This window comes from Peromyscus leucopus, chromosome 9 (genome assembly GCF_004664715.2).
Source record: "Peromyscus leucopus breed LL Stock chromosome 9, UCI_PerLeu_2.1, whole genome shotgun sequence".
NCBI classification, from domain to species: Eukaryota; Metazoa; Chordata; class Mammalia; order Rodentia; family Cricetidae; genus Peromyscus; species Peromyscus leucopus.
In genome coordinates, this window is record NC_051070.1 from 906,293 (window position 1) to 919,966 (window position 13,674).

The following is a 13,674-nucleotide window of genomic DNA, read 5'->3' on the forward strand; positions in this document are numbered from 1 at the left end:
GGACAGAGACAAGAAAATCAACCAAAGCCTGCTGGCCACCAGTCTGCCTAAAAAGCACCAAGATCCAGGTTCAGCGAGAGGTCTTTCCTCAAGGGAACAAGGCACAGAATAATAGAAAAAGATACCCACTCTCCTCCTCTGGTCTCTGCAACAAACCAGCCTACACATTTTCATACATAGGCATAACACACACACGCACACGCACACGCACACGCACACGCACGCACGCACGCACGCACGCACATGGGAGGAGGGGGAGCAATAGACCCATAACAACCATGTAAAGAGTCTGAGGCAAAAGGCTCTCAAGTTAAGGCCTGCCTGGGCTGAAGATCACAGAGTGAGTTCAAGGAAAGCCTAGACATCTTAGTGAGACCCTGTCTGAAAAAAAAAGTGAAAAGAGAGTTGGGATGAGCCTCAGTAGTGAAGTGTTTGCCCAGGATATTCCAGGCCCTGGATCTAATCCCCAGAGCCACAAATAATGACAGAGGGTATCAGAATGAATGGTTTAAAGACAAGTTAGATTAGTATTATTGAATAACCTATATTGAACCTGCAAGAGTCCCTCATACTGTATACCAGAATATCTTCCTAATAAATTAGAACAAAAATAGTTAGACTGTGCAAGTACAGAGATAAAAATTATATATAACATTAGATTTCAGAAGGCCAAGGATTGTCTAGAACTAAAACAATATAATAAATTATGAAGAAAAAATAAATTTAAACTTTAAAATAAGTCAAAATAACCAGCATCAATCTTTTTCAAAACAAAGAAAACTATAATAATAAGGCTTAAATTTAATGTCTGTGCCAGGAAGGAAATGTCAAGAGAAGAAGACTTGTTTGTCATTTTTGTTTTAAGTAAATAATGATGCACACAGCTGCCAGCAAGCCATAGACCTTGATATCACGAATGTATATGACTTCTCTGGGAAATATTATTCATTAAATGTCAAAACATGGAAGCATTTTTAGCCCTTGAAGTAATATATTTCTAAACACTTATTATCAGCAAAATAACCAGATGGGGTGAAATGTGCTCAAGTTGCATTGCATTCATGCATGAAAAGTCATATTTTTGTTTAGAATTATAAGAAAATAACTAGAAATGTATACAAAGGTTTCTCCTTACAAATTTTTTTGTTGGGTCTAGAACGTGGCTCAGTAAGTAAAGTACTTATCTCACAAAGATGAGAACCTGAATTCAGTTCCCTAGAAACCACACAAAAAGCCAGGCATGATGATGCATGTCAATAACTCCAACACCAATGAAGCCCAGAAAAGGCCATGATGGCCAGCCAGTCTAGCCAATCTCTGAGCTCCAGACTCAGTAAGAGACGCTTTCTCAAAAAATAAAATGGAGAAGCAATGAAGGAGCTATACTTGATACACGCTGATGGCTTCCACATGCATGTACACAATGTGCACATTCAGCCCAGTGTATTCATTCGCGCGCGCACGTGCGCGCACACACACACACACACACACACACACACACACACACACACACATGATCTTTCTTATATTCTCAACCACTTTAAAAAGTTGAAGAAACTTTTGATGTCCATATATATGGAAATGTCTAAATTTTAGAGCAGTAGCATTATAATTATCTACAATATATTTTTACAGAATAATTGAGAAAAGTGGTATAAATTATGCTGATAAAAGTACTAACCTAAACAAATAGGAAATAAGTGTTTTTCATATGATCAAAAATACACAAACAATGCAGGATTTGGGTGACTTTATCAAACCTCACATGCAATGCTTCCCAAAACTGATCACACTTTTGCTGGAAAAGAGCCAGTGAACAGACCAAATAACAGTCCCTGTTCATATTGATAGAACTAACACAGACAGGAGAACCTCACCTCTAAAACAGTCTACTTTAATGTACAGAAATGTTAGCATTCCCTTGATCAAAGCTGCTTTCTGTTTAAAGCTAAACAGAAAGGAAATCTTATTCCTGCACATATAAAAGAACACAATAAAATTTCTTATGGAGTCACTGTTTCTCACTCAAAGAAGCCTTATGAAATTCTCAGTTTGTTTAACAATGAAACATACACCTGTGTCTCAAACGCACTGTCTGTGCATTACTCAATTTAACTGCATCAGATGTAGAATCTCTGCTTTTGTCTGTAATCTCACAGCACATATTTGCCAATGAAACGCATCATTTACATTATGAAAATTTAATATGACTAACATTAGCAAAATTACTAATTAAGAGATGGAGCATAAATACTCCAAGAAGCTTGACAGTCTGCTCCATGAAGAAAATTAATTCAGAACTCCCCTCTTTGCATAAATCTCCAGGTCTCATTTTCACAGCTGTTTGTTCTGTCAGCTAGATGGCTGCATTTCAAAATGATTTTAACATAATCGGTGGGAAGTACACCTTTCAACTAAAAATACCATGCTCTAACAGAAAGATTGCTGGGGCAAAAAATAGAATTTCATTCAACTCATCTTAATATTGTTCCTTCAAGTGAGTATCTCTAATGCAGGGAGTTTATCATTTAAGTTTCAAATTACTAAAATATGTTTACTAAAATATTTTGCAATTTTAGATGCCTATAAAAATTATGGAGTTATGTCTTTTATGAACAAATAAGAAAAAATAATGAAGATAGCTATATACCATTAGTTAGTTGAGACATAAGGAATTTCACATAAATGCTCCGTGCTGTGCTAGACAAAGGTGATTTAAAAAAAATTGTTTAAGGGCTAGCACAGTGCTCGATGGGAAAAAGCACTTGCTGTTTGTCTAACAATTAAGTCAGTTTCTGGGGTCCCACTAAGTGGAATAAGATAAGTGATTTTTGCACTCCTCAGGTTCACATGCTGTTTAAATATTGTTTAAAATTGAAATGGATATTATTTGTTTTCATAACCTAGATGATGGAAAGAGATCAGCAGTTTTAGATCTTACAATGTCTAAAAGGACATGCAGAAACAAAATACATACCACCACCACTCTACCTGTGGGATTGCATTAACCACTGGATTCCCACAATCTTCATCTCTCCATCAGCAGCAGGGGCAATCACACCTACAGACACTTCTTTACAGAGTAATTGCAGAGATTATATTTAATGATGGACAGTTATTGCTCTGAAGCTGCAAAGGCCCCCATGAATGCTATTCCTGGTTTAGAGTCTCTTTTCATGCATATCATTTACTCTTTGTTGATAAAGAAATTCTAGAAAATTATATAAACCAATGACCTTGTATATAATGTCATGTAAAGTCACCCCATGCATAGCTACACCTACATGTGTTTTTGTAGCTGGAAAATAAATGTGGTTTATTTATTTATTTATTTATTTATTTATTTATTTATTTATTTATTCATAGTTTTAGAAGTGAGACAACCTTTTTTTTCTCTTACTCTTGAAATTATATATAAGTGTAAACTCTACTTCAAGCAATTTGCTGCTGGGAGAAGCCTGACATTATGATATATGTTTTGCCTCTAATTATGTTCAAGCTTATTTTGACATTTCGGGTAAACAATGCGGGTCCAGTTTCAAACTTTTCCATAGTCATCTCTAATCTGACCAATAAGCATTTTTCCCTCTGCTCTCCCCTTTATTCCCTAAATGGAATGCTTGGCAATGAATTTATAGAGAGATTTATAAAAGCAGAGTAAATAATGTGGGTTCATTTGGGAGGGGGAAAAGCAAAAAAAACTTTGTAGTCCTTCTTGCATTAAAGGCAGTGACAGGATTAATTGAAACCACTTGCCTCAACTTTATTTTCTAAGTCAGTAGGGATAAAATACAGAGGAATTACTTTTAAAAGATATTAATATTTTAAATATTTCACCTCTGTCCATATAAATGGTAATGAATTTCAACAAATATCTAATTGCAAAAGATTTCATATACAAAGAAAGCAATTCATGGCTCTGAGACATTGTTCGTAAGACAGTCACTCAGAACAAACCCCTGGAACAGAGGTACAAAACTCAAATTGAAGTAACAACAGAAGGCCCAAAGCAAAGCACCTGTTTTACTGGGCTGCTTGCCTTCTGTCTACCTGCCAACCCCGTGACTTACACTATTCAATAAAATCCTCAGAGGAGCCAACTGCACCAAAAGACAGTTTGTAGTATCTATAAATTCTAAAATGCTTACTGTAACCTTTCTCTGTAATTTTCATAGGAAAGATTCAATCCAAAAATAGACTGAAATGTGTGTTACACAAAATTAATTTTCCAAATTAATGCCATTATCACCTTTAGTAGGTCACAAAATAGTAGACAATTGTAGTTAAAAGACGACTTAAGGTGAAATAAAATGCCATCATCATTCATAATATCAAACTTTCAAAACCATGCATCTAGATGTGATGATATATTGTGTACCCTAATAAATTTGCCTGAAGATCAGAGAACAGAACAAGCCACTAGATTAAACACAGAAGCCAGGCAATGGTGGTACACACCTTTAATCCTAGCACTAGGAGGCAGAGATCCGTATGTGAGTCCAAAGCCACCCTGGGCTCCATAAGATTGACACAGTCTAGGAGAGAAACAGAGCAAGGCAGTGGTGGCACACACCTTTAATCCCAATACTTGAGTCACATGCCTTAAATCTCAGCACTAGGAAAGTTGAGACAGGAGATGATATGGGTGGGTGGAGAAAGGTATATAAGGTGTGAGGAGACCGTAACTAACATCTTTCGGCTGATAAAAGCTTTTCAGGTTGAGGAGTCCTAGGGATAGGAGGTGACTTGTTCCTTTGTCTCTCTGATCTTTCAGCACTCACCCCAATATCAGGCTCTGTTTGTTTGTTTTTATAAAAAGACCATTTAGCAATCTGAGTTACATCGAGAAGTAGCATTTCCTCAAAACTATAATTTAGCTTACATCATTTTTGAGCTTTATAGAAGTGTAATCAAATTTCATGAACATAAAAAATTTAAATCATAATAATATATAGGAATACTGCTATTTAAACCAATGCAACAGACAGGTCTTTCCCCGTGGGGAACAATATCCTTGAGACAGATTTCTAAGTTAATATATAAAACATTATCCGGATTATGCTTTAATGTTCATAAAATATTCATAAGTGTTTCCTTTTCTTTTCAAAGCTAACATCACAGGATGACAGTATGATTGCATATTTGTTGAAGCTGGCCTCCAGACACTAGGCCATTGGCAACTGAATCTCCTCCATTCTCATAAATGCCAGAGCTGACCCATGGCTTTCAGCTTTTTTCTCTGCAAACTCCCAGAGCATCATGGTTTCCACTCTCAGCCTACCCTGTCTTTTGACTTCAGTCCTTCCTCTGTTCTTTCTTGGAAGGATATCTTTTGAGAGAGAGGCTGATGAGAGCATGTTTTTCTATGGTGTGATTTAATCCATTGTGCCCTGGGTGTCCAAGGACAGACAGATAGGGTTAGATTCACTTAGAGTTAGCATTTTTCCTGAGAACTTGAAGGGAAAGGGAAAATAAGAGAGATGGGATTTGGGGAAGGAGAGCACTATTAAAAAGATAGATAGATCATGGAATTCTCCCTAACCCAGAGGAGGGATTTGAAATAAAGAAAAAGTTAAGCCAGGAATTTAATACTTCAGTTCTAATTCATATTTCAAATACATATAGTATTTATAAACATATATGTACAAGTCAGTTCTGCCAATTAGAGACTGCTCTCTCAGCTTTCATCTGCTGTGAGATTTTAAATATGCTAAATACCCTTTTAATGATTTCCTAACCTCTTTATCTTATAGTCCTTTGTTTTTTTCACTTACAATTTTAACAAGCAGCATAATTTTTTGAACATTAACCAACATCAGATAAGTCCAGCTTTTCTATAAAATAATGTCATTTTAAATATTGTTAGTTTTGGATAATCAAGTAAGTCTGAAACAAAAAGGTCATAAATAACAAAATACACCAGATGCTAGCAAAATATTAAAGGTATAAGCTCTTTGGGTTTCTCAGAAGATAAACTCTTCTGTAAATTACCACTGTTTGGGAAGAAAGAAAGAAGCCATGAAATTGAGTAGGTGAATAATTAAGGCAATTATACCCAAAGGAGATGTCACTTGAGCACTCAGAGAATCCCGTCAAAGCAGGTCTATTTTAGGACTGTCTGGTAGTAAGACACAGCAGGGAAGCTCTCAGTAAATGGTTGCCCTACTATAGAAGCTGTCAAGTAGATTTCATTTTGAAAGCAAATCTCTCATAGAGAGAGTTCTTGAAACTGGCTAAGAATAAAGAAAATTGGTGCAAGGTCTATTGTAAATTGTAAGCTGCCCAAGGAAAATGTGAGTTATATTTCTTTCTACATTTTAAATTTTTAATGTGCATATTTTAAGAGAAAAAAATATATACAGGTATACATACATGTACTTCAATATAAGAAATAAACAATTAAGTAAAAGGTAAAAATTCATAAAAATACATGTCCACATAAATGTTCATAGTGGCATCGTTATTCATGATAGCCTCCAAAAGCAGAAGCACCCCAAATATTCAAAATTGATAAATATATAAATTGTGATGTGTATTTGAGATTTTATTTGGCAAAAAAAATTTTAAAAGGCAATTGGGTGCTAAAGTGTACCACTGTAGATGGACACTGCATTTGTGACATGTTATTACGTTTATAGACAATGTCCAGAGCAAACAAATCTTCAGAAATAGGAAGCAAACTGGTGGCTGCTGAAGGATGCAGTCAGGAGGAATAGGAAGTATTTATTTTCCTTTTGCTTTCATATGAATGTTTTTAGGTTAGATGATGATAATGATTGTGAAATGTTATAAATAAATGTTGTAAAGTAAAGAAGTATCTAATTATATACTTTACAAGGTGGGTTTTTCTACCTGGCACAAATTAAACACAATCTGAAGTGCTTCCCCATACTACTTACTTTTGTCAATATTTAACTCAAGTTGATCTCCACCTATACTAAATTTCCCAAATATGCAACAGGTCATCAAAGTTCAAATATCATCCATTATCTTTTAAGGAGGTTAGTAACTACTTTGCCAGGTCTGAGTAGATTTTTTAGGCTGTTTATTTCACCATTAGATAGTATGCTTGCTTCATTTCTAATAATGTAAAAAAAATACTTGGGGTCAGAAGTTGATTTTTTTAGCTTGATGTAGAAAGTGATGATCCAGCACCATTTATCACAAATGTACACACACACACACACACACACACACACACACACACACACACACACCAATACTACCACTATGGAAAGAGCCAGTGGTACTGAAATGGAACCATGGCTAAGAGTCATTACCCAGCCTAGCCATCTTCAGTGTTCAAATGTTATGAGGAAAAAGAAATGAAAATTCTCATGTATTTCCCTTCCATCCTTCTCTGGTGATCTTATTTTCATCTAAGTCTTCTAACCTCTGTTAATAAACAGAAAGTTTAGTATTAAAATGTAGGATCCTTTGGGGAAACTAATATTAGCTATTGTAATAGAAATGTCAAGGAATACTGAGATGAAAAACCAAGGCATATTTCCAAAATGGACAATCAGGTTATGAGGAATTGGAATTGAGCAATTGGAATATGAGGAGATGAAAAGGAATAGAGCTCTCCTAAAGGCCAATGGTATGAATGATCTGAAGAATGGATGCTGTTGTCTGAGACAGAAGTATAGGAAGGGCAGCCATGAACAGAATTTGAGATATCAAAGGCTTGAGATTCCTGCTAGGCATCCAAGTGAAGCTATGGAATTGAATCTAGATGTGAGACTGAAAATATCAATGTGGGATGAGTCTGTTACTGATGATCTTTCGAAACATTAGAATGGAGAAGTTGAACAAGATAGTAAGTATTAATAAGCAAGAGATAGGGCCAAGGTTCAGGTGGAATCTCTGTTCCATTACAGATGAGGAAATAGAGACCCAGCAAAGAGCCAGAGGAAGGATGGTCTGGACTTTGTGACCATGGACAATGGTGTCTTTGCTTAGTCAGTGACTCCTGGACCTCATTTGTTGCTTTTATATGTGTTTTCTCCTGTTTGATTCCTTTTGCAAGCAACTACTACTTACCCTCTGCTCTCTGGTTCTTATCCTTGGTTTGTTCCCATATACCCAAAGAATAAAATATCTGATAAAAATCACAAAGCTAATATTTTTAAAATATTTATTTTCCATCAGATGAGGTCCAGTTAAGTGCAATCTCGATATTCAATATACTTTCTTGACCTCTGTTTATTCAAAAACTTTGCTTCCTTGGAGCATCAACACATCTCTAAGTGACTATGCAATTTCCCCCCATTGCACCTCCGTGCCTACATGGAAAAAATATCATTTCTTCATCCTCCTCCATATTCTGATAACAATGTGATTTGTCTCTGTGATTTCCATTTGAAATTCATTTAAGACATTTTTTTTTTGCTTGATTTGGTTTTTCTATGAAGGGGTAATGCTGCTGGACCCACCTTTATAGTTCACTTCATAAACAAATTGGGCAAGTCTTCAGTGAACTGCTTGTTCCTGGTTCACTTAGCAACATGTGAGCACCTGAACTATATAATAATTGGCCTGTACAGTCTTCTTTAATTTGAGATCTCGACTATGTATGTGGAGTAAAGAGGTAAAACAAGAGAAAGAAAAATCACAGATAGTATCTTCCAAAGCATCAGAAAATTAGCAAACCAATTAATAATTGACTTAAAAAGTAGCACCAGAAATTACATACAGGAAAGTCTACACATTCATAACATTTTATTTGAGTAACAGTCAACATGGAAAAAAGATAGTAGTTGAGATACTGAGAGATAATGGGAAAGATAACTAGACTTATCTCATCTCCCAGACTTGTCTTCTGGAAAAGGTAAGAAGAAAAACACTGGAAAGAAAAATCCTAAAATATATACTCATCTCAAGTCCCTCAATCTGTGGAGACTCCAAAAGGAGGTTATGTAGAACTCTGAAAAAAGACAAGAACCCCTGAACTGTAAAAGTCCTTCATTTAGAGCAGGAATATAGACAGACAGACAGATAGATGTATAAATATCCACTTTTTAATTTTTAAGAAACTAAAGATAAAAAATTATAACTTTCAAAATGAATACTTCCTCATAATAAGCTAATTTTCTATCATAATAAACAAAAATGCTGCATCATGAGAGTGTGAAAAGTAAAACAGAAGTTATGAGGAAATAGGAATCTCAGGATAGATGGAGAAGGGGAGCTGCAGAGATGACCTTTTCCCTACATACAGAGAACCAAGGCCAAGGAAGTCCATTACCTGAGCCCTCAACTAGACTCATGGACCAAGAATGATGACTGAAGATAGTTCAGGGAACTTGAAGAAGGGAACGTAAGGGCTGATTGGCTCTGGCTGCAGTAAAGGTTCCCTAGATGCACCTAGATTGAAGAAGTTCCTACAGTCTGATATTTCCAGTATTATTACCCACAGCTTCAGAAAAAAATCTTCATTATACAAGCCCTTTCCTCATACTGGGGGAGCAGTGCAGAGAGAAGAAATCCAGCTGACACACAGAAGCAGGGCTTTAAATCCATGGGCGAGATGTTGGCAGTATTTTTTTTGTTTTTGTTTTTGATGTTACAATGGAGAGAATAAGAGACCAAAATAAGGAACTTGAAATGCAAATCATACCAGCTATGGAACAGGTCTCAAAAGCAATTAGCCCAAATTAGAACAGGCAGTGAGACAACTCTAGAAAACAAATCTTCAAGAGAAGGACTCAGATGGCTTCCAGGTAACTGGAGATTCTAAAATGAACAGCTATAGCATAGTAGAAATAGGATCTATTCCAAGTAGTGGATAAAATGTGTGAGAATCTGGCAGTCATCTTATCTTAGGTAGAAGAATGTATTTCTTTTCCCATTGAGGCATACGAATAATCTCAGCATAAACAGCACCAAAAAAATGACAGTTAAGTGATGTGAATAAGTTGGGCCAGATCTTAATTAATTGCTGTAAGAAAGGAGCCCAATTTAACTCTGAACATTAACCTTTTGTTATTGCATAAAAGGTTACTTACAATTTAAATGATATCTGAGCTCCAAAGGGGAAAATGAAATCTTAGCACATCACCTGCACAATAGTGAATGAACAGTATCTTCCTAGTCAACATATTAATAATGATCTATTGTTTACCAGCTTACTAAAAACAAAGACAAAACATAAATATTATTAAATTCAAGGATGTGAATGTATGAATGAAAAAAGACGTAAAAAGTGGAGTGGTAAAGGTGGTAAGGTACAAAATTAAGAAAATGTCAAGGGAAGTGGGAGTTGTCTTGTGTGAACTAAATGTTCCTGTTTCATAATAGATCTCTATGTGTGAAGTAAGAAATACTGAATAGGGACCTAGGTAACATCAAAAGAAGTGTGAACTTGATTTAAGAATGATGACCTGTGGGAAAACAAGGGAATTATATTATTCACACATGATATTGTCACCTGGTTTTTGTTAAGAAACACATCATAATATTTTTGTTACTTACAGTTTAAATTCTATGCTATCACCTTGATTACATTTTTGAAAAATAATATTAAAACAAACTCACTAGAAATGAGCAGGAATTACCCAAGATCTTTTTTCAGAATCATATATGGAGGATTAATAACTAGAAATAAATATCTTTTCTTACACTGAAAATAATTTGAAAACATTTTCGAATTTTATTAGACAATCTAATGTGACCATAGTGAATAAATACCAGGATATTTTAGGAAAATACACATAAATGAATTTTCTATAATAAAGTCTTATAAGAGGGACTAATAACCTTACTAGTTATTAAAATATTCAATTATTAATCAATTTAGAAATGAAATAGAACAAAGGAAAAGAATAGAAAAGTAATAGAACTATGACTATATGAGTAGACAATATATGATAAAAGATATTTCAAATTAGTGAAAAGACTGATTTACTCAATTACATTGTTCCCAATCAACTGATTACCTACTGTAAAGAAATAATTTAAATGAATCCCTGTCTTATTACATATTTCATAATAAATTTAGGTTTTAAACAGGTCCAAAAGCTGTTTCAGATTTTATACATTCAATATAATAAACTGTAAACTATTGCATAAAGCCTTGAGTGAATATATAGCTAATGTTGTAGTGAACAAAGAAAGGAATGCCAAGTTATGGCATATAGAAATTTTAAACTTACATTTGCAAAAATACCGTGATAGCTTTGTCGTATTTTTCATGCATGTAGAGCATGTACTTTTCCACCATGCAACCTTCACATTCCTCTGTTGTATTTCTCCATACACCATGTTTTCATTCTCTGCTTAGTCATGCTCATTTTCTTCCCTTCTGTTTATAATTGTTTTAGGAGTCGGCACCATATCTTACTCATCTCAATCCCAATGCATCAAACCTTCATGCACCATTAATGATCTCTGTTGGAACACACAAGCTGCAGGTTCCTCCAGGTGCATGAGCCTTAACCACAAAATGTCAGTGAGCATATTTGACTCTGTCTCAAACTGTCACTGAATTGGAACATCTAGGTACAAAACTCAAGAAAACTAAAGGAGCCTTTACACACAAAAAAATTAATTTCAGGCTATAGTAGAAGCATTTAGGGATGCTACCATTTTCTTCAGTTTATATGCAACAATGTACACACAAATCCCACTTTAACTAAAAGCTTTGCTCTCAGATATAATATTTGTGCTTCCAGGTGAGCTGTGCAGAAACCAAGTTTTGTTTGCTTGTTTGTGTTGTTGTTGTTTTTCAAGACCTTGAAAAACTTAGCAGATAACCTACCTCAGTCTCCTGCCCTCACTGTTTGTCTCACAGCAGCAGGTTGCAATCCCACAGTTCCATATTCCTGGGTATATAATGCACATATAAAAGCTAGATGTTGACATAAGTTATTTTAGTAAACATATAGGTTGATTTATATGAAAACACTTGAAAAGTAAATCTAGATTCTTGGTCTCAAAATTCCAGGAATGGTATCTGTCAGGCTTAATTACAAGGTTTTTTGTTACTTTGGGAGAAAGAAAGCTACAACCAATATAATCATGCTGCTCAACTGTGACACCTTTTGCTGTTGGATCTGAAATGTACATAGGTTTTCTCACTGATAGCAACTTTGTAGGGAAAATACAGCAATCTGATATTTTCATGTGAATCATCTTTGGAATGTGTGTTGCTTATATGTAATAAATATTCAACAGAGAAAAAGAAGAAGAAATGGGGAAAAAATAATTGCCCTCAGTGATAAGGCTGACACATTTATAAAGTTAAGTGATAGAGTATTTTAGAGTGGGTTAAAGCTAAGATTTGAAAAGGATGGCGTCCTCTTGTGCAGCCCAGCAAGGAGAACATTACAGTGCTGCTGGCAATACTAGGAATCAATTATCAATAGCAACATAATTCACATTTCCATGAGCAACAAAAAAAGAAAACCTCTATAAGACAAAAGAATTTAGGCAAGACTATCTCAGGGGAAGTACTCCACAATTGGACAGAAGATAAATGGGAAATGGTCTTGAGCCAACCACTTCAAGACTCATTTAGTATGGACTGGCAAACCTGAAGACCTGTGTTTGATCCCTTTGACCCACATGGTGGAAGGAGAGACTGACTCCCCTCATGTTATTCTCTGACCTCCAGATGCACACCATGGCACATGCACCCTATACATCAACACAATAAATAAGTGTAATTTTGCTTTTAAAAAATATTTAAGGATTAATTATTTCTTATTCAAATATGCCCACTGTCTTCTTAACATTGAAAGTTACACTTTGGAAAAAGTTCTTTTGCCCTCAAGAAGGAAATAGTCTAAGAGAAACCCTGTGCTTAGGCCTGAAGGTGGCAGATCCCAGACATTACTGAATCATCATACCTGGCCACTACTTCTACTAGCATAACAATTATTAAAATGAGTTTGACCCAATTTGGTATCATCTTTGAGCCTGGCTCTTCAAGAAGATTAAATTGCCTTTAGAATCCTTTCACCCATGGGATCTTGTCAGTCATAGGTTTTTATCATTGTTTCAGGCTGTCTATTCCTGGACTTCATTTCTTGGAACCTTAATACCCTATTTATGGTTTCTTCTACTAAAGACTATAAAAACAATTGTAAAGAGTAAACTTTTTCCAGACATGATCATAAAGTCTCATTAAGAAGTATCTACTGACCACCGATATGTGCAGGACACATAGTCATATACTTAATTAGAAAGATGTTTCCAAACTGAACAACCAAAGCTCTGTGCAGGAAGAGGATAAGTCTTTCAGCATGACTGGCTTTCTTGGAATGTCCTGGTATTTTAGTCTTGGCTTCTTCTGCAATCTTGACTCTGTGCCTTAAATTCCTTAAAAGTATCATGAAAAATGTATCTTTGTTAAGTTCCTCAGCCTCTCAGAATACCTTGGAAATATTTCTTTTTCTTAAGACATCACATGTTCCTATAATATGGTAGCTGAAATCATTTCATAGATGGATACCATGCAAACAAAATTAAGGTTATTATTCTCTTATATGCTTAAAACACGTAATTCACTTTTAAAATAATACATATCTACAACCAACATCAGGAAACCTAAATAAAAATCTGTTGGGAATATTAAAATAACTTTCTGAAAAGGGAGAAAACAATGTGTAAGCAAAGATAGAGAAGATTTCATTTCCCAATGGTATTTACCCTAAAAAAAAATTTTTAATTCAA

General features: G+C 35.1%; 1 protein-coding gene across 5 annotated transcripts in view; it reads left to right on the plus strand.

Moving 5' to 3' along the window:
* Positions 1–13,674, plus strand: part of Nalcn (sodium leak channel, non-selective) — a 309,764-nt gene that overhangs the window by 171,798 nt on the left and 124,292 nt on the right. The window lies entirely within an intron of this gene.